Below are 26,855 nucleotides of genomic sequence, written 5' to 3' on the forward strand. Positions count from 1 at the left end.
TGGATGCCAATTGATTCTCTCTTTCTTGTAGCTATCCCCTTAACCATGCATTTTTTGCCTCCAACTAAGCTTTCATCATTTCCTCTATGTCCCTCAAGCTGCTCAGTTCTTTGCCCATCTCTTTAACTTTTTCCTCCATGTGACCTATGTCCTCCACTCCTTTGGATTTGGCAATCTGCATCCATGTATATGTTCTTGCCCTTTCTTTCTTGAGCTCAAAGAATAATGGGATGGAAAATTTCTGTGGAATGACCCTACCACCTTTAATAAATCTGTAGTAGGAGTCAAGGTTAGGTTGAGGACTAGGTTCCCTTAGCTCTGGATCCTCCTTCTTTGTTTCTTGCTGCATAATCCCTTCTTTATCCAATTTTTGTGTTTCCTGTAGGTTTAGCAAAGTTTCCTATAGGATTGCCTCTACTTCCTGTAGGTTCTTCTGTGCATCTTGCAGGATGCCTTTTCCTTTGGATGAGGCAGATCTAGTCACAGGCCTTCTAACATAAGTGATAGGAGACTTGGGAGAGGCTTGTCCTAATGATCCTTCTCCTTGAGTTTTCATAAGAGGAGCCATCTTCTCCTGCTGTTTGGGTGAGTCTTCAATAAAAATAGGAACCTTGGTGGGAGTTTGAGGTTTTCCCTACCTTATTATTGTAATTTTTCTTGTCCTAAAGTACAATGGAGTTTTTCTTTGTATTTTCCCTTTTTGTTTGATAGGGGTACTAAGGGCAGTGAGGGCAACTGCTGCCTCTTTCTCAGTGGGTTCTAGAGATACCCTGGGTGATTCATCCTTGTCTTCTGCCTCCTCTTTTCCATTCCCCCTCTCATCTTTGTCTTTCTCCTCTTCTTCTCCCTCTAGTTCCTCACTCTATTCATTAGTTTCCTCCTTTGCATCTTCTTTTGTCTCTTCATCACTTTCCTTCTCTTTTTCTTCCTCTTCTTCCTCATCTATTTCCTCTTCATTCCTCTCTGTTTCTTCTTCCTCCTTTTCAATTTCTTCTTCATCCCTTTCACTGGTAGTGGGGCTCTTGTCATATTCAAGGGCTTTTATATCATCCTCTTCTGCATGTCTCTGAAAGTTTTCCATGTGATAGGGATTCTGAGGTTTTGGAGTGAATCCTCTATGGTAAGTCTAAGTAACCCATGATGGGATAGCTATTGATGGTTTCCTTCCTGCACCTTCATTCTCATATATATCACTGATTGAAGAAGGAAGTAGGGTATGCTAAGTCTATTTTGAGGAGGTGTGTCTACTCTAAACCTCAATTCTTGGAGAAGCCTAAAATGGTATCCATATACCACACTGTACCTACCTTCACATGAGATATACTTTATAAGGTGCTAGCTAATTTTGTTCCAATGATAGGGTAGGCCTTGTCTTCTCACTCCATTTTTGTATTCCATGGCCTCCTCTCCTTCAAAAAAGAATTTCTTTTTTGCAGTTTGGCTATTTCCCTTATCCTCCTTTCTCCAAGGCCCTCCTAAGGGAAGTGTGGTAATTCTACCTATGATTTCAGAGGTGAGCTCTATTGAGAGGCCTTTCACCACAATAGTGGCATTGGTCCTAGTCAGTGTAATGTAGGAGAGAACAAAATCTTTGGCTACTTCATCATCATACCCCCTCAATTTCTCAAAGAAACCCATCCAATTGTGCCTTGTGAATATCTCTAGCATAGGAGGGTGCTGATGAATCCTCACTGTGTTGATGGGTTCCCTCTTATTAAATCCCCCTGTCATTTTCTCTAATGGATGGAGGGGTGTATATGTCTGATACAAAATTTAATGAATGAGGAAATTTAAATGAAAATCCTGTGTATGCAATTCCCTTATGCTGCAATCAATTCCAACAAACTAGCAGTTTTTTTTTTTTTTTTTCACTTGGAAAAATGTGGGGAAATACAGAGCCTACCTCCTTATCATGGCTTGATGAAGCCAACCCCTATTTTTCCCCTTTAAACCTGCTCACTTCCAATCCTTTAGGTGTTGGACTGTATCCTGTAGGTGGTCCTGCGCAGGAAAAAAACGAATTCTACCTTTCCTGTAGACTGCTTGAGGGTCGAGAGCGACTATTCTAGTGTGTAGACTCGAGAATGTGAATGCTTCTATGCATGGGGATCAACATTTATTTCCTCATATGGGTGATTTGAGTGGGGTGTTGTGCTGGCAGCCGAGGTATGAGTATCCATTTTTGGACCGTTGGTCCCACTACCACATCATCATTCTCCTCACTTCGTAATCAACTCCCACTTCGGGCATCCGTAGCTTAACTACTTTCGACCTCATCTCTTATTTTCCTTGACTTGACTACTGCCACATGTGTAAGGACTAACTGTCTTCTCCTCGTTGACTGAGCGAAGGTGGCCAAGTTAACTGGACACCTTTTGCTTGTAAAACAACTCTTTCACAACTTTTACATGTTTGATCATATTATGCTAATGAGAGAGTGGAAGTGAGATACTTACTTGTGGTAATGGTGCCTTGATGTTGTTTGTTGAAGAATGAAGTCTTTGTTGTGTGTTTGCTGGATGTGCTTTTCTCCTTCTTCTTTTTTTATTGTCCTCTGGTGATTTTATTTGATGTGCAGGTACTTGGATGTCGATGTTGATGATCCTTATGCTGCTACTAGGCTCTGGAGGAGCTTCTTCTACCTCTGGATCTCCATGCTTGAGGCTAACTGCAACCTGTGATTTTTGTTTTGTGGGATAGGCTACTACAGGATTTCCTATAGGATGTCCTGTAGCTGCTTCTCCCTCAAAAGTTTTAATCATTTTCCATTGTTGGAGCCTAAGGATGGTTGGCATGGGTAGAGAAGGGGTCTATGGATTTGTGAATGAGGAAAAAGCATTCAGGTGTTGTCCCCTTGTTCTCTATCTTCATCCTCTTTTCTCTGTTTTCTCTTTGAAAACTGCAATTTTTTTTTTGAAACTAACTTTTTTGATGAATGCAGGGGTGATCATGGTGGAGAGAGGTATGGTGAAGTAGATTTTTTTTTTTTTTTTGACATGGGCAAGTCATTCCCTTACTCTAGGGTTACTTCCTTTAGGATTCCCAAGCCACTGTAATTCCTACAAGATCATCCTGTAGGTTTTTAGGGAATCCTGTAGGTTTACAAAGAATCCTGTAGAAAAGACAAACCCTTTCAAATTGAGGTAAATGAATGGAAAAAATGGAGGTAATGATGGAATGATGAAGGATAATTAATGGAGAAATAAAAACATGAGTTGGATAGGTCCCTTTTGATTCTCTCTTGTTGCTCTGATCCTCCTCCTGTTGACCTGCAAACAATATTTTCAAAGTTTTTTTTTTTTTTTGAAAGCAACTAGTCTGCCTCCAAGAGGTTTTCATCCTAGCTGCTTCACCTAGGCGCCTCAAAAGAGGTTTTCACCCAAGGATTTTTTTATTTCTCTTTTTTTTTTTTACACCATTGGGCCGCCTCAAGAGGTTTTCAACCCAACAGTGGGACTCAGGTGCCTCATGGGGGTTCTCACCTGAGTCTCCTTATTTTTCTCTTATTTTTTTCTTTTTTCTTTTTTCTTTTTTCTTTTTTCTTTTTTTTTTCTCTTTTTTATCTCTGAATGACTTTATGAGGTAGGAGTTGAGGCTTGCTCAACCACCATCACTATTCTGCTGATACCATCAATGAACTCTTTCTTTGACAATGGCTTCTTGTAAACCTTCAATCTGTGCCCATTAACAAGTAAAGGAATAGCCTCTGCATCTATGGTTCCAATCTGCACTGAACCATTATCATGACATTTCTCTATGACATAAGGCCCTAACCATCTAGTCCTTAACTTTCCCTTAAATTCTTTATATCTGGAATCATATAACAAATCCCAATCACTTTCTTGAAATTTCTTGTCCTCGATGTTCTTGTCATGCTAGATCTTCCTCTGAATTTGAGTCACCTTTGTGTGTAGGAGGGCCTACATTATGAACTCATCTAACCCATTCAGCTGGAGCAATCTCTTTTTTTGTGCGCTGCTGAGATCTAGATCCAGTCGGGCTTCCATCCTCAATGAATTGTACTCAAATTCAATGGATAATAGGGCCTCCTTCCCATAGATCAACTCATAGGGTGTGAATCTAGTGGTGGTCTTCTAGGTGGTATTGTAGGCCCAAGTGGCCTCAAATAATCTATCTGCCCAATCTTTTTTGTTGCTGCTAACCACTTTTGTCAGAATGCCTTCCAACACTCTGTTGGTCACCTCCACTTGCCCATTAGCTTCTGGGTGTTAGGGAGTGGATGTTATATGCTTGATCTTGTGCTGGCTTAACAAGTCTTCAATCATGTTGGATGTAAACTAGCTGCCTTGATCAGTGACCAGCTCTCTAGGGTCAATAGGTCCAATGAAATCCATGCCCCACTTGTCAAATGGCTCGAGAGTCACTTGAGGTTACAAAGGAATTTCATCCTTTGGAGTAGGCTTTCCCATCCTTTGGCACCGATTACACTGATTAGTATACCTTCTCACATCCTAATGAAGAGTGGGCCAATAATAACCTGCTTGTAACACCTTGAATGCTATCCTCTTAGTTGCAAAGTGACCTCCACAAGGCCCACCATGACAGGACAGAAGGATGTCAAAGACTTCCTCCTCCCTGACACATCTTCTCAGAATTTTATTCGAGACTAGTTTGAAGAGGTTTCCCCCAATCCAAGTGAATGGGGTGCTCTTCCTCACAATCTTGCTTTTCTCTTTGGAGGACAAATTCGGTGGGAACTGTGCAGACACCAAATAGTTTGCTATGTCAGCAAACCATGGAGAGAGAATTGAAATGGCAAATAAGTGTTCATCTGGTAACTGATCATCAACCATTCCTTCCTCCCCTGCAGGCAAAGTTTATCTAGAAAAAAAATCTGCAACAACATTTTCCTTGCTAGGCTTATCAACAATAGTTAGATCAAACTACTGTAATAAAAGTAACCATCTAATTATCTGGGCATTCACATAAGGTTTATTCATTAAATATTTAATTGCAACATGGTCAGTATGTACAAATGTTTGATAACCTGTAATGTAATGCCTAAATTTTTTCAATGAATGCACAACAACCAAGAGCTCCTTTTCGGTCACTATGTAGTTCAGTTCAGCCTTTGACAAATTCTTACTCATAAAGTAAATGGCATAAGGCAATTTGTCATCTATCTAGCCTAGAGCTACTGCTATGGCTTTGTGTGAGGCATCAACGTGTATATGAAAAGGAAGGGCCCAACTTGGGCCTCGAAGAATAGGTGCACTGGTCAACTTGTCCTTCAGGGTGTCCATGACCTCTTGACAGCTTTTTGACCATACAAACTCAGAGTCTTTGGCCAACAACCCAAATAAAGGAGAAGCTATTTTGCTGAATTCTTTTATAAACCTCGGATAGTATCCAGCTAAACCTAGAGAACTTCTGACATCTCTCTATTTTTGCGGAGGTGGGACCCTTTGGATGATGGCTATTTTGTTTGGGTCCACTTGTAGTCCTTGTTGGGATATTGAATGACCTAGGATAGTCCCTGCAGTCATCAAGAACTCACTTTTTTCGAGACTAAGGGACAGTTTCATTTCAATGTCTTTTTTCAGCACCTTACCTAAGTTGGACTGAGCCTCCTAGAAATCACACCCATAGGGTGTAAAATCATCCATATAAATCTCTACTGCATCATGGAATAGCTCGACAAAGATACTCAAGACTGCTCTCTGGAAATTGGCAGGGGCATTACATAGGCCAAAAGGAAGGACCCTATAGGCGAAAGTACCCTAAGGACAAGTGAAGGTGGTTTTATCCTGGTCTTCCTGGCTGATTTGGATTTGATTGTACTCGCTGAACCCATCTAGGAAAGAGATCATATTTTTCCCTGCCAGGCCATCTAGCACTTGGTCAATGAAAGGTAGAGGGAAATGGTTCTTCTTTGTGGCTTTGTCTAACTCTCTGTAATCAACACAAATCCTCGACTTCCCATTTTTCTTTGGAACCAACACCAAAGGAGAGACCCACTGACTGTCTGAGATAGGGTAAATGAATCTTACTTCTAGCAGCTTTTGCAGTTCTTATTTGACTATATCCTTGAGAGCTGGATTCATTCTCCTTTGGGGTTGTCAGACTAGTTTGAAACATTCTTTGATATAAATGTGCTGAGTACACACCGAGGGGTGCACTCCATTCATTTCTTTGTAACTCCAAGCAAAGGCATCCAAATGTTACTTTAGCATGTTGCACAACTTTTCTTCTTGGTGTACAGAAAGAGATGGGTTGATCTTCAAAGTTCTCTCGTGACCGAATTCTATGGTTTTGACATGGGTAGGGTTTGAATCAGCTAAGCATAGATCAATCTGATGGTTGTTCTGGGTTTCTTTTACTACTTCCTATAAGGACAATGTACTGGGAGCTGGACTTTGGAGTATGTGTTCAATCAAATCATCTTCATCTGGTTGTCCTCCTCCCATGGCTATCTCTACGGTATAGAGTTTGGTTGAATAAAATTCATCTTCTTCCTCCTCCTCCAGCCATAAAGGTAAGTCATTTTCTATAGATGGTCAGGCAAGAGGGTACAAGACTAACTTCTTGGACATATGCCCATTTTTTATAGTCATATTTCTAGCCCTACAGCTAATGTAGGCATCGGAAGTGGATAACCAGGGCCTCCCAAGGATGAGAGGGTAACTAGTAAGCTTGGCCTTAGGTTGGAAAACTAGGAAACATGCAGGGTACTCCCAAGAGTTAATGGAGACCATCACATACTCCACAATCCCCTTAGGGGTCACTGTGGAACGGGCTGCAAGTTGGAAGATTGTTGTGGTCTTTCTCAATAAACCCTGGAGATTGAGCTTGAGCATGGTGTCCTTATTCATCACATTAAGGGTAGCCCCAAGATCAATCAAAGTGTGTGGGACAATGGTGCCATTGATGTGCACATCTACTACAGGGCTTCCAGGGTCTAAATACTTTGGACAAATTACCTGCCCCAACATTAAGTTGGACAACTGTCTAATGACATTAATGGTAGGGGCGTCTCTTTTTCACCTCCCTGGATGTTTGAAGCACTTCTCCTTAATCAAATTTTTGTAAATAGGTACATCCTTTATGGCTTGGAGAAGTGGAATTTTGACACATAGATTTTTCAATTCTCCCAGAAGTTCAGTCTCTTCTGGGGTAGGTTGGAGTGGTTGGGTTAATCTCTCAGGAAAGGGTGTTGGATTTACTTTAGGCATGCTTTCCTCTCTTTCTTCCTCACTCTCCCTAGGTGGAGGTAGAGGTTGGTTTTCCAGGAGTACTCTCCTAGATCTTAGGTTGATTTCCTGAATCTCCACAGCATAAGAAGGATAGGATGTCTCTCCATTGTATACTTGTTGTGCCTGTTTGTTGTTTGGGTTCGGATTTGGTTGGGCAAGCATGTGGGGTTGTTTAGGTGGAGAAGGGTGTAAAAGCTATGGTTGAGTAGGTGGTGCAGGCAATAAATCTGGAGCATTATTTTATGGGGGACTCCACCCCTAGGGCGATGCATTCCACTGAGGCTGTGGCAGAGCATATGGTTGAAATGATTGGCTGGTTGGATGGGAATGGTAATGAGGTGCAAAGGACCAAGGAGGAGGTGTAGACCAGGAATGATGATAAGGGGGCCCCCAAGAGGGAATGGATGTGATCTGGTTGTGGTTGAATATGCATGGGATGACCCTTACATGCCCTACTGGTATGGTCAAGGCCCATGAGGTCTCCTTTGATTTATGTAGCAGAGATTTTCAGTCACCCCTTTAGCTCCTTGGTATACAACTTTTAGTCCAGGTAGAGAAGGGCACTTGTCTATGGAGTGGTTTTCTTCACAGACTGAGAAGACTTCAATCATGTTTAATTGAAATTCATTCCTAGGGTGCCTCCTCGTGCATCTAGGGCAGAAAATGGCTAAGGCTCTCTCTACTTCCTCGTGTTTTCTCTTAATGTGGATAGTGTTCATATGTAGGGCAAGGGTTTGTAGCATCTAACTCCTGAAATCTTCCAACATGTTTCTAATTTCACCCTTGATGGATGTATTGGAAGAGGATGGACTGACCATAGGTTGACTACCCCTACCCTTTTTCCTAGCCGCCCTAGAATGGTTTCTAAAAACAGCCTTGATATCTTCATAGGGTAGCTGGTAGATGTCCCCTCTTGCCAGCAAGTTTAGGGTATCCAAAAGATCTTCCCTTACCTCTATAGGCAGGACTAGCTTCAGCGACTGAAGGTAAAGTGTGCACCTAGCCCTTTTGTAGCTATCTGGAATCTTTCTTCACAATCCTCTAGGGATTTATAATGCCCTAAGGTCATCCTAAAAAAATTCGTCTTTAGTGTCTTTAGACCTGCAATAGTCTTGATACTTATTGTTGAAGGCTTGCTACATTTGAGCCTAAGTTGTGATGGTATCCCCAGGTAAACCCATGAACCAACGCAAATGTGCAACCTTGAGAGTGGAACTTCTGCTCATCATTGGTGTAATAATAGGTTCTGCATATAACAACAAACTCAAACAAGAAAGTGTCTGGATCTTCTGAGGTCAGACCATGGAAATGAGGAAGAGTAGAGGGGCTTATATTCTTCATCTTTGTATCCCCATTAGTTTCTCTAATGGAAAAGGCACCCTCAACTCTTTCTCTATTTCCTCTGTCATTTCTATTTTCAGCCATTGGGTTAGTTGGAATGGGTTCTTCTTCTTCTTCTTCTACCCCTGTAAGTTTTTCAAATATATCTGGTTGTTCACCTAAGGGTTCCTCCAATTCACATCCACCGAAGAAGAGGGAAGGTTGGTTGTTTGAAGCGGTGGGGGTATTTGGCAAAAATTTCCCTATGTTATCCCTATTCCTACGAGGCATGAAAGAAGTGTTTTTGTTTTGTTTTGTGTTTTTTTTTTAAGATTTGAAAATAATTAGAAAATTGAAATTACAGACTAAATGAAAACTAACTGCTTGGATGAAATGTTACTTGCAGAATGGAAAGGAAAGCAAAGAATGCAGAATGGAAAAGAAAACCATCTAAATTACTTTTGCAGAAATGAAGCTAATAGCAAACTATCAAAGACAAGAAATGGAAGAAAGAAAGTAGTAATCACATATTACTCAGACACCTCCCCGGCAACGGTGCCAAAGAGTAATAAGCGCCAGTATTGCAGCAAGAATTCTGAAACTCCTGGGGCTACCAACTTTACTTTATGAACCCAGGGTTCGTACAAACTTGGAGGTGACAGTGTTGTATACACAAGTAAATGTGATGAGTCTGCTCTTTGTCACTGCTAAGCTGGCGATAGACCACTAAGGTTTTCCAAACCAAACTTCTATGGATTCAGAAGAATCTTGATTACCAATGAGGGAAAGGGAAATCTACTCTAAAAGAAAGCTCGTCTACTGCAGTAAGGAAAAAGATTGAAATCAAATGCTAAAACACACCATTTTCTAACTAACTACTAAGAGGCTTTGCTTCAAAAGAATGCTAAGTTAACATGTATGCAATCCTACTGTCCTAAGCATGTAGATTCAAACCATCAAACCTTCTACTACTATGCATGTAAATGAATAAAATAAATATGTTTTTCTTTTTGTCTCCTTATGTGAGAGTGTGAAAGCTAATCTATTTTGGTGATGTGGCAGGTGGCTTAGGGATGATGGTGAATGATCAGAAGGCTTGGGAGACAAGTAGGGACCCTTTTCTAGCTTCCTAGAGGCTTTTTCCTCAATTGTTCCTCAAAACAGGCCACTATAGGTCAACCTATAGGATATCCTAATGCGTTTTACAGGATGTCCTGAAAACCTACAGAATCCCCTGTATTTCTATAGGATACAGCCGAGAGAAAAAGGATGGATGTTGAAGGTGATGGAAGGCTTAGGGAAGGTGGTTGGTGGATGTAATGAGGCAAGGGATTGCCTAGGAACACTTCATAACTCAAAACCAAAGTTGAGAGATGGCTCGATTTGCCTTGTGAAATGATGAAATTGGTGAGGGTTTTAGTGAAAGAAAGGAATGATCATGGATGGATGAAGTTGTGATGAGGGTGTTGACTATGAAATCTCTCTATACTTCTGAAACACATGCACTGCATCATACATGGACATTTACCCAAAATTATGCAAACAAGAAGAATTTCAATTATCTAAGGAAAACAGAATTTCATGAGCTAGTTGCCTACTTCATGCATGAGGAAAACTTGCAAAATAAGATGGAACATTAATGATATATAATGTGAGACTAAAGATAAAAGAAATGATAACTAAATCCTACTCTTTCAAACTGATCAATTGCTGTCCTAAGTACAAAAAACCCTAAATTCCATGAGAAAGTAGAATTCTGTCTTTTTGGGGCTGCATAGGAGTTCTTTTCTCAAACCATGATCCCTGAAGGAAGGAGTGAGGAAAAAACCACCTACTGACATATTTTTGATGTTCCTTTATCTCTTTTAAGCTACTGCTAAATTAAAGCACAAATGGAAGCAAACTAATTAGAAAACTGATCAAATCTACACTATTGCAATGAAATAATTCTAAAGACAATTCAACCATTAATCTATGAAATCAATCTAAGCATACAAATATAAGAAGAGGAGCCTTTGCTGCTAGGGTTGGGCCCTAACCCAAGAGCTTCATCCCTCTAAGTTAACTCAGTGCTGGATCAAGGAATTGCTCATTCTCATTATCAAAATAGAAAATTACATAACAATGTCTTCCACAAGTCTTGAACTCGAAAATGACTAGTGTTTTTACAGCAAAAATTCAAATCCTAATGAGGCTCTTGGCCTCTTTATTTATACAACTGAAGTCTCCAATGAATTCCTTAAATCTAGGGAGGCTCGGCTCCCAAACTTGAGATAAACTAGCTCTTTAACTGTGACTTGCTCGGCTGCCTTTTGATCTCCATGACTTGATTCTTGTACTCCGAGCTAGTGTGATTGATGGAGGAATATTTGAATGAGGGAGGAGTCAATGAGAAGGATCTTCCTCCTAAAATATCTCCTCCTTGTCTCATTCGAGTTTCAGCCATTAATTAGCCAAAATTCCATGATTTTCTCTCACAAACCTGCAATCAATGCACGTTAGTCCACTAGGCATAATATCTCACTTTGAATCATCTCATTAAACAAAATACAATCAAAATATCTAATAAATTGTGAGAAGAGTTGATTTGACTAAGCTAGGAGGTGGATTAAGGTCCATATAGTTACCCAATGACGAGTCTCATCAATTTAGATGCAAGAAATCGTTTCCAAAAGGCTGGAAATGCCTCAATCGTTTCTTGCAATTTCTTGGGAGCTTCCGATGTTTTTGCATTATTTTTTTAGAAGTTGTATTTGAAAAAATAGAAAGAAGGAAATAAAGGGTTTTCTAATTCTTCCCTAGCTCACTAAATCAAAAGAAATATCTCTAAAACATGGAAGCTCAAGTAAAAAAAATAAGATATTTTATGGTAGGTGAAGGGAAATAACTTCAATGAAAAGATCTTCTGTTCACCTTTTTCAAAATTGTTTCTTGGCATTACCTTTGTTTCCTGCAGTTTCCTAAAAAATCTATCTTAAGTATTCTTGTTTACAGAAACTCATTTCCTTCCCTTTGTTGGTTTCCATCTCAAATACTTGGGGATAGATAGAAAAGCAGGTATCTTTTACCCTCATTTTCATATATGTCTAGTAGAGGTTGAAGTTTCTCTGATGATACTTATAGATTCCAATCTCCATGGTTATTTGAAATTCTGTCAGAAATTATGATATGGGAACTGTTGTTGCGGGCCTTATATTTTATACGAGGGAAGAATGTGTTGGTCCTAATGGACTTTTCCTTAGATGGATAGTATGCAAATGAAGATGCAACTGAACTAGTTGGACTGGCATCAAGCTGCTTGCAATATGAACCTCGACTAAATCCTAGTACTGAATTGATTCGGGAAACTCCTCACAAGACTAAGTAGTATAACATGAGCTTGGTGATGCCAAATACCTAGTAGCAAGAGTAGGTATTATTCTCTTCCACCTTGAGTTAGGTTTTAGATGTTGATGATGTTTTTCTTCACCATTAGTGGAAAGGAGCCACCAAAAATAACGGATCATCATGCCTATATTATTTGCAAAGTTATTGGCATATTTGTGTTTCAAGGGTTTTTGTTGTTTTATTATTTTTGGTCCAACTTTAATGTAAATCTAGCTATTTTGTTTTCAACCATTCCATTCAAAAGTATTATTTTCAATTGACTGATATTTGTGACTGCTTTGTAAAGTTCTTTTATTAAATTTATTTTGAGAGCGATTTTGATATAATTTCAGTTGTTGTGATTTTAATCTGGATGTATTTTTATTTTAACTATTTAATAACTCTCACATAATTATTTAAAGGATGCTAGCTTAATGGAAGAGCATCTGCTTTATAAGCAGGAGGTTGGTGGTTCGATTCCACTGTGTCCTAATATGAATTAATCAATAATATTGTAGTTTATTTTTAATTAAATACTTTTGATATTGGTTTATTTCAATGGTGAGATATTTTTCTAGATTCATTATTTTATATTGTCTCTAAAGACACAAAAGTGATGTTGTATTATCTTTGAATGTTATTTTTTTAGTGTCTCTAGAGAGACAATAGTTAGGATCAAAGACATTGTCTCTTTAAGGACAATATGTCTTTAATCCCAACTATTGTCTCTAGAGAGACAAAAATGAAATTGTCTCTGGAGAGACAAAAATGCTTGTCTTATATATTTTCTTTATAGAGACAATATTTTAAGACAATTTAATTTGAGACACCTACTTAAGATAATATTTAAGATAATAGACAAGTTTTCTTTTGTCTCAAGTTTAGACAATTTACCCAAAAATTGTTTTAAAACCCCCTTTGTGTTGTAGTGAAGCAAATTAAGAGATTATTTAGTTTATATTAAATCAAGTTATATTTGCCATTAATACATAACAATTAAAAAGTCAACCAAAACATTTAATAGAAATAGTTTAATTATTTAATTATTAGACTTGAAATCACTTACAAGTGGTAAAAAATCATTCATGGAAGTAATTATTGATACATGTCTCTCTGTGCTTTTCCAAACCATATATCATTCCCACAACAACTAATACCCAAATTATGGTAACTTACTTATATATATATATATATATATATATATATATATATAGAGAGAGAGAGAGAGAGAGAGAGAGAGAGAGAGAGAGAGATATCCCATCATATTAATAAAGAGATTATTTATTTTATATTAAATTAAGTTAGTTTTATGCATACATATCCCAGTAATAAACAATAGTAAAAAGGAAAAGCAGAGAGTTTAATAGAAATGCTTTTATTATGAAACCTTAAAATTTTTACAAGAATACCATGGGAAAACCATGAGTTAAGAATACCATGGGTTGTATGTCCCAAAACAGCGAATGTTTATATTACATGATATTATTATTTTTTAATTTTATTTTACTTTTATTTTTAGTTATGTAATTTGATCCAATTAAAATGTTTTAATTAATAATTATAATTATTAAATTTATTATTTTATTTTATTTATTTTTATTTATATTTTTATCTAATTTGACATAGTTGAAATGTTTAGATAACATAACATAACATGTATAAATATGTGTGTATTTTGGAATAAAATTTTGTGCAGAAATTAATAGAAATTTACTACTACTGATGTATTGGAATTGAAGACAAGAGATTACAAACTTCTTCTACTATTATGTGGAATGGAAATCACAATTTAGAAACACATGCAATAGAATGCAACCATCAAAACCACAATAACACAATGATTTACAGGGAAACTTAACTGGAAAAACTGCTCCAATGCTTTGCATTAATTCAAATGAAAAGAGAAACAATGACAATGTCTTGCTTCAACTCTGAAGCACACCATGCAGTGCAATCTTGGTCTCTGATGCTTTGCATTAATTCAAATGAAAATAGAAACAATTACAATGTCTTGCTTCAACTCTGAAGCACACCCTGTAGTGCAATCTTGGTCTCCTGCCTCCTAACCTGCTATGGCCAACACTTAGCCAATTCAAGCCTCATCTAACCTCTTATTTCCTTGCACAATCCTAGAGGAATTAAGCTCCTAAAAAATAGGGAAATTCCCTATTTACTTGTGCAAATCCAAGGGGAATTGATCACCTATGCAAAAGCACTATACACTCAATAATATACACATATAAATTCAAACATGACTTTTCCTCCACCTTAACTAGGCAATTCGAATTACATGCATTATTGTGTCTATTTTTAGCTGATTGACTAGTTAACTAAGAGATAAGTGAGTCAACAACAATTCTACTACTCAACTGACCTTCAACTGACTCAACTAATGACTTGAGCTCAGTTAACTGAGTTCAACTAACAATATCTCAATTAGATTGCTAACTCTTAGAAATCACTACATGCACAACTTTACTTCTAGCCTATAACTCGAATTTACTGAGTAGACTAGTAAACAAGGCCATGGCACACAAGTTAACTACTATCCAACTCATCTTGCAGATATGGAAAATCGAATTACTCAATTTGACTAAGGCACAAGTCAAAATTGAGCCTTTTTCTCGCTACAATTTCTAATATTTCAAGCATTTATTTCATAATAGGTTTCCAAAATTTTAATTTAAGTATCCATAATTATGGATGGTAGAGATTTCGATGAATGACAGATTCCAAGGTTCCCTCATTCCAACCCATGGTGGATCCAATCCAGGAGCCTATCGATTATGGGCCCATGCATTCTCTAATTTCAGTAGCAATGGCTCACGATCTTTTGTACAATAATGAGATCCCCAAACCATGCTTTGACTGCACCAAAATATCACAACAACATTTCCCTTGACATCAGAGGTCAAGTCAAATTGCATTGGTTGGGGTCAGAGCTTTAAATCCTTTGTGGCGAATCTCAATTAGAGATGGGCCCAACCACCTGACTGGGCCTCACCCCAAGTTAGAGGTCAGGTTAGTCGGGGTCTCCATGTGCACTTGTCATATTGAAACTCGCAGGAAGACTAGAAGGGTCCCTGAGTTAACTCTGCATTCACACCTATGACCAACCTTGGTGAAATCTTGCTGAGAAGGGACTGCGACCATATGCAAACAAACCAACTTTTGTGGCTTCTAAAATGATCATGGACACGATAAAATTCACAAACATTTAAATGGGCGCACATGTTATACATTAGAAGAAAGAAAATGATTACATATTTGGCCTCTCATGCTTGAGGCCCTTGGACTGACTCAAATTTTTCCTAGCCCTTTCTGGTCTGATATTACATTGAAGATGGCCGCCCCTGACATAGCTTGTAAAAACCTAACTTCCTAGGGAGGAATGTTGCCACGATAGCCTTCAAGAGGCTTATAAACATTTACAATTACATTAAAAAATCAAAGGAATTTCGTGTCCTCCTCAATGGCTTCCATGACGCCCTTCTGGATGTTGCTGGAATCGAATTCGATTGGGGTGGGGTCGATGCTTCTGTGTCAAACTCCCACTCTTGAAAATTTCCATGATCTCCTGATCATGTGTGTTTACTGTTGCATCTCGCCCATCTTCACCATTGGGGTATTAAATCTCCACATGTATCTTTGAGTGATTTGCAACTATGCATCCTTCACTGACATGATGTCGTTGACTCTCCTCCTTTGGCTAACACTTTTGGCATCTTGGTTTTCCTCCCCTTGAACCTTTCGAGCTTCCCTTTCTCGCTTGGCAGTTTCTCCTTTCCTCACCTCTTGATAAATTATCGTGTTCTCTTGTGCCTCCTTTCCGCACTCTAATACCACTTGATTAATGATCGATTCCATGGGTTCCTCATTCCAACCCCTAGTGGCTCCAATCTAGGAGCATGTGGTTTATGGGCCCATGCACTCTTTAATTTCAACAACAACAACTCACGATATTTTGTGCAACAATGAGATCCCCAAACCACACTTCAACTATGCCAAAATATCACAAAAACATTTCCCTTAACGTCAGAAGTTGGGCAAATTGTGTTAGTTGGGGTTGGATATTTCAATCCTTTGTGGTGGATCTTGACTAGATATGGACTCGATTGCCCAACTGGGCTCTACCCCAAGTAGGAGGTCGGGCTAGTTGGGGTCTCGATGTGCACTTGTCGTGTTGAAGCTCGTGGGTCGACTACAAGGGTCCTTAATTTAACTCTGCTTTGGTGAAATCTTGTTGAGTAGAGACTTCGACCACCTGCAAACATAACAACCCCTATTGGTTCTAAAAAGACCATGGACATGATAAAATGCACAAACATTTAAATAGGTGCACATGTTATATATTAGAAGAAATAAAATGATTACAGATTTGGCCTCTTAGGCCTAAGGCCCTTAGCCTAGCTCAAAATTTTCCTAGCCCTTTCTCGCCTAATATTACATTGAAGATGGTCGCCCATGACACAACTAAAAAAACCCAACTGCCTAGTGAGTAATATTGCCATGATAGCCTTCGAGATGCTTCTAAACATTTACAATTACATAAAAAATGAAAGGAATTTCATGTCCTACTCAATGTCTTCCACATTGCCCTTGTGGAAGTTGCTAGGATTGAATTTGGTTGGGGTGGGGGCGATGCTCCTACATTAGATTTAAACTCCACATAATATTTTTGAAAGTAATCATAGAGGGTTGAGATTTATATCAAATATAGTTATGGTTTTTTTGTTTTTCAATTTAATTAAAAAAAATGTCATGTCCACAATGATACTTGTGATTCCAAATTGAAATGAATGCAAGCTCAAAAAGAGCCAAAAGGTAAAAGAGTTAGACATGAGATGCTTAAAACAATGTGTTGGCATTATGAGACAAGTTTTGTCCTTGATGGCAACTCACACAGATGGTAGATCATAGTGCAGCAGATCAGTAGCAAAGATTTGATGATCAAACTACAAAGAATGAAGAAAGAAGAGTATATATGCAGGTCAGAGTATATATGCAGGTCAGAGTATATACCAAGTAGGGTATACACACAGGTTATACGCAGGTTCACTATGTACCAAGTCGCGTATATACGCAGGGTCGCTGTATACCAAGTAGGGTATACACGTAGGTTATACACGCAGCTTCACTAATACAAAGACGCGTATACACACAGGATTGCCGATCAAAAGTCGCGTATGCGTATGCAAGCACTTTCATGCACGGAAAAGCGCATACATGTGGGAAAGCTTATTTTTGGGTCCATGGTATTTAGACCTATGGTTTTGGTCCTTGGTATTGCGTCCGAAGTTGTTGAACCCAGGTATTGGGTCCCTAGTATTGTTTTGTTATGGTTTTGGACCATGGTATTGAGAAAGGGCTAAGACTATAAAAGGAGATGAAGATCATTAGGCAAGGGCATCTGAAAAGTCTTGAATATCTGGTGAAGGATGAGATCCAGTATGTAGGTTATGGGTTGATGATGCATTGCTTGATCTGAGCTAAGGAGGGATCTCACCGGTTGATGGAGAACAAGATCTAAGGAGAAGATCGGGATCAAATGGTTTGAAATGGACTATCCTTATATGGTTGATTATGCTTATTCTAGATCTGCATACTGACGCATGTAATGTTCTATAAATGTTATGAATATGACTGATGTCTGGTACAGCTGCAAAGTTATAAGAAATATTTTTAGATCTGTACGCGGGTTGGCCTTGGAAAAAGCGCGTATGTACGCGGGTTTGATTCATCGTAGTAGCGTATACATTTTGAAGTTTGATGTTTGAAGTTGCAGTTGGGTCTGATTATTATTGCAGAGTTCTGTTGTCTGCTCTGTGTTCTGGTGACTGTGTTGTTGACAGGGTTTCAGTGTTTCAGTGATTCAGAGATTGATGATGCTAGTATTGATTGTTTTGTGCTTCAATGATATTTATGGGTCTAGTATGAAAATTTGATGAAACGTGGCCTTCAGATTATAGTGTTGTGCTTCAGGAGTATCCAGTCTGAAAATGTATGAAACGTGGTACCTGGAGGAGAGAAGATTATAGGCCGGCGCCTACGTACTAGTATCTTAGCTAGTACAAGAGCTAAGGGGGTTGTAGCTCCCATCCAGGAGAGTCAGGAAAACGAGAGAGGGTTGTAGCCCTCTGCAGGTAGAAGCCTGCATACTGGTAAAGGACTGCACCAGTACAAAATATTGTAAAATGAAGTATCTTATTGAAAGAAGATAGAGACGACTTGCAGCAGGTGGTTTTCACCCACATTGGGTTTCCACCTTATATCATGGTGTTCATGTGTGCTTCTTGTGTGTGATGATCTGTTCTGTTTTACTGCACCTGCTTACTGTTCATATGGTTAATGAAGTTCTGATACACTAACTAAAGATCAACATTTAATGGATTAACTGAATCATAAGTATTTTGGATATACGCTAGTTGCTTTAGACACAGTTGCGTATACACGCGGTTTCCCTTGAATGAAGTAGCGTATATGTATCTAAGTATGGAAATGAAAAAGTTTTATTGATCTGATAATACTGATTCAACTCCCCCCTCTCAGTATTATTTCCAACACAATGTAGTTTAACTATTACAGGTTTATTTGTGTAATTTGTCTAAGTGCCTTAGAAATTGTTTAGGGCCCTCAATCCATTTATGCATTCAAAAGAATATTTTAAATATCAAGAAATCACAATCTCAATTAAAATTCTATCACCATATTCCGAAAAAAAAAAAAAAAACAAAAATATATATTAATTAAACTACTCATTTAATTATAAATATCACGAGATTCCGAAAAAAAGGGCCAAAAGATCTATTAAGTGTTATAGACATTTTTGGGCACTACAACCCCAAGCATGAAATGTCCATAAACCAAGGGCTCCTAAGTCCCTAAAAGTGTTGTTCTAACCCCTAAAGGAACAAGGTCAACAGATTACAGCTTCTCCCAGAAGTTCTCCATGAAAAACTGCTCAGAATTGGTCAAAACAGGATCATTTCAGCTGCTCCACTGGCTATGTGCATTGCATCTCACCTAAATACAGTGTGAGGGTGCGTTGCATTTCAAAAATACCTTCTATGGGGTGCGATGGGCGAGAAATGACAAATGGCAGTGTCATTCCGCAAGGTGGAGAGGCAATGGAAGCTTCCAGAAACTTCTCCTGTGACACTTGCCTCACTGAATTCGACCAAGGATGAGTAAGAGATCATCAATCTCCAAGTGGAAGCAAGAACTATCAGAGGGAAGACACTAATCAAATCATAAGCTGACTCATCTCCATTACAGATATCTATATATGGATCCCTCATCCCAGAGATCCAGAGGCTGGAATTTTGCATATTGTAAGGAATTGTTGTTGGTTTCTTGAGACAAACATTAGATTGTTGGGTGATCTAAGCTTTGTTTGAGGTGAAGAGGGGCTTCTTTGCTGGGAGGTTGATGCTGGGTCAGAACAACTGGTTGTAACTCCTCTTGGCTCTTTCTTGTTTATCAATAAAAGCTATTCAAGTTTTCCTCCATGCTCTTGTGTCATTGATGCTTGCTACATTTGTATGGTCAATTTACATCTGATCCTAGATTGTTTATGATTATAGATCCATGTCTTTGTATAGTGCTATGCTATTGTGATATTACAGGTACTTTGTGAAGATGGACGTGCAAGGGAGCAAGTAGCTAAAGACTATCAAAGAAGAGAGGAATCAAATCAGGAGATTAGCGCAAGACAGAGGTTGGTCTTTCTGTTCCTCTCTATCTATAATTCATAAAGGAAAAACGAAAGTAGCTTTTCTCTGTTTATTTCTAAGGCAGTTGTCACACCTTAGTGGGATAGAGCAGTTCTATATAGAGACTTTTCCCTGTAACAAAATGGCGATTCCGCTGGGGACATATTAGTTTGTTTGTTTATCATTCTTTGTTGCCTGTTTCATAAACTTATAGGTAGCATTCGAACTGCATTTGCCATAGCAAATGCAAAGTAGATAACTGCTACTTCAATCCATCTACTAGATCTGGTTATGATTTAAACAACTGATTCACAAACTATCTGATTGCCCTTGTGATAGCTCTTAGATCCTCCTTAGATCTACCCTTGATTGTTACATTACTGATTGCTTTTTGCTCGGCCAAAACCCAAGAACTGAACTGCAAACTGTGACCCGGAACCCAAACAAAGTCTCGTTTCTGGCCCAACGCAGGTACTGTTCAGAGAATCTAAACTTCACCGCACTTCCCGAGTGGACAAGGTGCATTGCATTTCAAATTCTCTATGTTACAGGTGCGCTGATCAGACTAGGCTCTGTGCAGTTTTGGTTTCTCTGATTCATTCTTTCCAGTTCTATTCCTGAATTTTACTGCCTGTGATCAGTATATGTTTGTTTGAAACCCCTTTTCCTTGCTGTTATTCCACCTCCTTTGTACAAAAGAACAGTAGATGTTTTTGTGTGTTTGTTGAGTCATTTACAATTCTCCTTTGCAAAAGTAGCATAATCGTACTGTCGTCCTTTGATTTGAAACTGTCGCAAGTGTCGATTTCAATCGTAGGAAAGAGTTTGATTGCTGTTGATGGTCGATTATCCTGCTACTGTTGTTTTTGGTCTGAATTTGTAATTTTCTAGTGTCAAGAACAAGTATTCATTTCAAAATCGTAAGGTGTTGTGATCGTCTCCATTTTTTATTTCGAAAAGAAACTTGTTGATATTTGTCGCTTGAAAAGAAATTCAGATTTGTGCATCAACTTTCTTTTTAGCATTCATATACTAAGAAAGTTGAAAACAAATACATGCATGTGCATTTGCATATAGACAGTCTGATTGGCTTGATTTAGGAAAGTGCATTTAGAGTGTGCTCTTTGCTCTTTGTGAAAAGATTATGTCTTTCTTTCCTTAGTAGCTAGGATTTTCATTGCACAAAGAAGATAAAAAGTTTGTTTATCATCTTAGATTGCATTTTAGGAATTACATCTACATCTCACAGTGAACCTGAAAGGCAAACTTCATCAACAAGATCAACTTAAAATAAATTCAATGAATCTAACAACGATTTGGAACTTAACACACAACATTTAGAAGTCTAGGCTAGAGACGTATTCCGGCGTCGTAAAGCCTGGTAACTGTTGTTCTCACTGATGGTTGGGTGATTCCTCCACTTTGAGACGATAAGTGCCAGTACGAACTTGTGCTCCCACGTACCGTTGAGTATATTTTGGGAGACCCCAATAGGCTTAATCCTTTATCCATAGGAAGCCGTGTCTACCGCCCTATCGATCGCAATGCACTGAACACAGCATTCGGGAAGATTGACTGCCGTACCGTAAAAAGTGTTCTGCAGTTTTGCGATTGGTTTGGTAATCCCTCTACCTAGATTTCCAGAGCAGTCCCTTTCGTTCCTTTTCAGACTCCTTAACGGAAAAGGTCCATCTGAGCACTTGTCACTTCAGGCTCATTAAAAATCGAAAGAGACTAGAGTCATCTTTTGTTTTTTCTCGACTCTTAAAAATTGAAAAAACAAGTTGTGTCAAAGCGTCTAAAATTTATTTTAAACGAAATATTCATTACCCTTTCCTACGTTGATCTTAGGTTGAGAAAATGGAATCACCAACCAAGGAATTCCCCTTGGAGGAAATCCTAGTCCCTTCTCCTCTTGGGGAGATGTTGGTGCACCCCATATGGCCACATTGTCACTTCCAGGACTGACAATTGGTTTGCCTGTATGGCTCTTCTCAACCTCTCTCGTTCAGAACACCACAATTCCTGAACAATTGAATCAGCAACTAGACGAGTCCAGAGTTACCCACAAACCTTCTACTTCCTCTAATTCTTCCTCTCCTCCTTCCTCTTCGCTTGACGGGGCTGGTAAAGCCAAAAGTTAAGTACCTAAGGAGAAGAAGGAAAAGAAGAAGAAAGAGAAGAAGAAGAAGGAGCCAAAAGCGAATGGGGGCAAACGAGTGTTGTCTAGCGAAAATCCACACACTGCACCGACCAGGCCTAAATCGCCATGTGTCATTTTCAAAGGAGACCACTATCACAGAGATTGTCCTTGCATCCCTCGGATCTTAAGGGACTGGTCTCCTCGTTTGCACAACCCGGTGTCGTCAACCTCTGATGGTCATGCTGAAAACACACCGTCGACTAGTGAAAGTGAAGCCCCAGGACAAAAAGGAAAATATAGATTTCCTTGTAGACTGTGCGAAGGCGATCATGCCATCCACCGTTGTCCCTTCTTAGACGAGGCTAAAAGAGTTTTGGACGATCGTCCGGTTTCACCGTTACGACTTCCTCCTGGATATAAAAAACTCTTGTTGAGTCCGTCACTAGTTGAAAATCCAGCTGGCCTGCTCAAGTGGTTGGCTGAAGCATCTATCATTGAAGACAAACCATCTGAACCCATACCAGACGAAAGTCAAAAGGTCGAGGCGGCAGTTGACCCGGTCTTGCCTTCAGAGGTTCCATCTTCAGATGATACAGTCACCGAAAAGAACAAGGATGACACCGTCCAAATTCTTTTCATAAGCACAGACTCCAACGAACATGGGGGCAATTTACCCGTTCCTTTACCGCAGGAAGGAAGTTCGTCAGAGTCGTACCCGGCCGTCTATTCGGTCCCACCTCCAAGCAACCTAGTTGTCTCCTTCGACTGGAATCAACTAGGCAAACCCCGTTTACCAACTAGTATACCATTCCGAATCATTGTTCAAATATATAGAATGGTTATGGCCGGTACCATCATAGATGAAGGGGCTTCTGTGAGTATCCTTTCCTCAACTGCTTAGAAAGTGCTTGGTTCGCCATCGCTTTTGCCTGAGATGAGAAATCTAACAGGCTTTGATAAAGAAACCAGTCGACCGTTAGGGATCCTTCCCAATGTGCCCATAACATTGAGAGGGAAAACCGTTCACATGAACGTGATGGTAGTTCAAGGACCCCTGGATTACAATCTACTCCTTGGACGAGACTATATTTATTGCATGAGAGCCATTGTCTCATCACTCTTTAGAGTGATGTTTTTTCCGCACGAAGGAAGAGTGGTCAAACTCATAGACCAGCTTTCATTTCCCGGATCACGCATAGCAAATAGTCATATACCATCCCAAAATGGTATTTTCACACAAGAAATGTCTCAATCCCCAGTCCGCCCACCCGATGAGCGCGAGTGATTCGGGGGACATGACTGAAACCCAGGGGGCATGCACCCTGGTTTGCTTCGGCAGGAAAACTTCGGGTATAAGGTAGGTTTCTGCGAGAAAATATGACTAGTCTGTACTCCCGTCCGTGATTGGAAGAGGGGGTTATTCTAGAACAAGATTCTCTTGTCAAAGTTATGTGAGTGGAGTAGCCTCCTTCACTCACCTTTGTCTATTTAGGTAGACATCGCCGAAGAAGTGTTTTGTTTACGCCGTAAATAGAACAATCTTTGGTAACCTGTAAGAGGTAGGCCTCTCTCGGTAAAACAAATGTTTTAACGGAATAAAGAAGGGGTAACCTTGAAACTCTGTTTTATACCTGGGGGCATGCAAACCTTTTGGAGTGCAAGCGAAGAGCGACTATTTATTTTTTAAATTTGTAGGTCCTCTAACCCTTTAAACTCATAGGATTGGTCGTTTCCTAACTTGCATAAAGAAAGGATGTGGGGCAAAACTCTAAAAGTTGTCGTTTTTATATGAGACATTCTTATCACACAACTGGATTAATCGAGCAGTTTTAGCACATAGTTCAAGCTCGTTAAAAAATAAACATAAGACATGAGCAAATGTTTCCCCCCGCGTTTAAGCTCATTAAAAAATGAACTATTCACCGGTAAATAACCATCGTGAATGTAGTACTTCAGCCATTAAAGCCTTGGTCGTGTTTGCACCATCACCTCCACTTTTGCATTGGCCGATCATTCACCTCCATTAGATTGTTTACCCATTTTGAGGAACAACTGCGAAGAGTGATCTCACTAGCCATCATCGTAACACTGTCGTGATTGGAAAATTCCAAGCCTTACATGGAATCAGTTGCTACCCATTTTATCACTCGTTCCTCAAAAGACGAGTCTCTTTTAAGCTCTTTTCAATTGACTTGTAAAATATGAAAAGATTGCTGAGCCATTGGCCTCTCCAGCTCGTTAAAGGGACCGGAAGTGCTATCTCTCCTCTAGATTTTAATCTTTTTGGACCTGAGAGATTATTACACAAAAAGATCGAGCGCTTGTTTGTTCGGCTTGTTAAAAGTATCGACAATTCATCCCTTCTGTATTGTTTTATACTTTTTCGGACTTAAGGGATTAGATGACGAAAAAGGAATTTTGGAGTTACCTTTACGTTCTTTTTCAGACTCTCTAAAATTGAAAAGGACCGAGTTATCTTTGTCGTTAAACTTGTTAAAAAGATTAATAGCGACAAACTTGTCTATAGACGAGAACGAGTTTCACTATCGCTAGGCTCGTTAAAACATAGCGATGGGTTTGCCCGAAGGGAAAATTATAGAACAAGCATATGTTATCCTCCTCAAGCTTGAAAAAAATAAAGAGGTACTGGTCAGCAATGACTGGGGAAAATTGGGAAGAAAACTTGAAGAAACTTTGTTGGTAGCAAGTCGCTCTTGAACATGACACTTCCACTCCGTGTCCGAGTCGGGTTGGGTTGTTTCATTCACCGGTCACATCACCATGGTCCCATCTTACCATCCACATTTGGGGTTAATGCTACCAATCCATCACATCAGTGTCGCCGATATGTTCAAGAGAAGTCATTCAGAGAATTCACCTGTGTCTCACCCACTACCATACATTTATACTCCATTCTTTCATGACCGCCACCCTGAACCTTGTATCACCAGATCGTTTTCACTTCCATTAAAGTCATTTGCTCCATTCTGTGTCATTGATGTGGGATTCATTAAGGCCCTCCTGTGACGGATCGCTTCTTGTCGACATCAGCTCATTATCCAAGAAGTTGATCTAGGAACACCCCATTCAGTACTTTGAAGCTTGCATGCCTCAATGGCAAGTTTCTCACTTCCGGCGACAGGTTTACATCAATGGCCTTCGACCAAAAGATTTTGCGTGGTGTTCGACGCCAAGTCCTTTATTCACACCACGTGAATTGTACTGCAGTACCTTGAGGGTCATTATCATTATCGGTGATTCCTCTCGCACCTGTTAACAACTTACATCATTGGCTGGTAATCAGGCAATGTCTTTCCATGTTCGACTCCAGAACAACTTTCACATGGATCGACTTGTACTTCGAGTGAAGATCGAACGAGATTGAAGACCCCGGATCTAGTTTCATCCATCCGGGCTGCGATATATATTCAGGGAAATAAAGACATCAAATGTACATCATTGCTGAACAGATAATCATCCAATCAAAAGGATGATGGCTCTATCAGAATCATCAGTCTACACTCAGACGATTGTCTGTCCTATGTACATGAAAATGAATTTATAGAGCTGAGCATGGGAATGCCCGCCTCAACTAGATCATGAAAATATTATGAAGATAATGTATTGTATTGTATCTTATTACAGGTCTCCTCCCAACTTGAAAGAACTTCGGATCCTCATAATAAAGCATTTCACCCGACATCAAAAGATTAACGACCTCATGCTTTAGGAGGCAACTGTTATAGACATTTTTGGGCACTACAACCCCAAGCATGAAATGTCCATAAACCAAGGGCTCCTAAGTCCCTAAAAGTGTTGTTCTAACCCCTAAAGGAACAAGGTCAACAGATTACAGCTTCTCCCAGAAGTTCTCCATGAAAAACTGCTCAGAATTGGTCAAAACAGGATCATTTCAGCTGCTCCACTGGCTAAGTGCGTTGCATCTCACCTAAATACACTGTGAGGGTGCGTTGCATTTCAATAATCCTTCTATGGGGTGCGATGGGCGAGAAATGACAAATGGAAGTGTCATTCCGCGAGGTGGAGAGGCAATGGAAGCTTCCAGAAACTTCTCCTGTGACACTTGCCTCACTGAATTCGACCAAGGATGAGTAAGAGATCATCAATCTCCAAGTGGAAGCAAGAGCTATCAAAGGGAAGACACTAATCAAATCATAAGCTGACTCATCTCCATTACAGATATCTATATATGGATCCCTCATCCCAGAGATCCAGAGGCTGGAATTTTGCATATTGTAAGGAATTGCTGTTGGTTTCTTGAGACAAACATCAGATTGTTGGGTGATCTAAGCTTTGTTTGAGGTGAAGAGGGGCTTCTTTGCTGGGAGGTTGATGCTGGGTCAGAACAACTGGTTGTAACTCCTCTTGGCTCTTTCTTGTTTATCAATAAAAGCTATTCAAGTTTTCCTCCATGCTCTTGTGTCATTGATGCTTGCTACATTTGTATGGTCAATTTACATCTGATCCTAGATTGTTTATGATTATAGATCCATGTCTTTGTATAGTGCTATGCTTCTGTGATCTTACAGGTACTTTGTGAAGCTTGCCGTGCAAGGGAGCAGGTAGCTAAAGACTATCAAAGAAGAGAGGAATCAAATCAGGAGATTAGTGCAAGACAGAGGTTGGTCTTTCTGTTCCTCTCTATCTATAATTCATAAAGGAAAAACGAAAGTAGCTTTTCTCTATTTGTTTCTAAGGCAGTTGTCACACCTTAGTGGGATAGAGCAGTTCTATATAGACACTTTTCCCTGTAACATTAAGTAAACTGTTAAAATATAGTAATCTCCTTTGTTAACTAGAGTGAGCAATTAATTGCATGATGTTCAAATTGGAACAATCAGTTGCATGTTAAGTCAAGTCATTTTCACATAACTAATATATTTAAAGCTCGTTAATTTTAAACATCTCTAGAATCTCATAGTGTTACTAGATAACTCTAAAAATTTCTCCATGCATTGTAAAATCTATTTAATGGCTAGAAAAGCAAGCTATGCCCCCAAGGAAGAAAAAAATTTCTCTGAACTTCATAATTTGTCGAGGGATGGAGGAGATCAACTTCAAGTTTGAGAAGGACGAATA

At 39.3% G+C, this 26,855-nt stretch overlaps 1 non-coding gene across 1 annotated transcript; it reads left to right on the top strand.

The window, feature by feature from the left end:
• The first annotated feature begins 12,320 nt into the window (after positions 1–12,320).
• TRNAI-UAU (transfer RNA isoleucine (anticodon UAU)) lies at positions 12,321–12,392 on the top strand. The gene has a single exon. It is a non-coding gene; the product is annotated as a tRNA-Ile (tRNA).
• The last annotated feature ends 14,463 nt before the right edge of the window (positions 12,393–26,855 follow it).

This window comes from Pinus tabuliformis, chromosome Q (genome assembly GCF_031772625.1).
Source record: "Pinus tabuliformis cultivar Carrire ecotype Pingquan chromosome Q, CPIR1, whole genome shotgun sequence".
NCBI classification, from domain to species: domain Eukaryota; kingdom Viridiplantae; phylum Streptophyta; class Pinopsida; order Pinales; family Pinaceae; genus Pinus; species Pinus tabuliformis.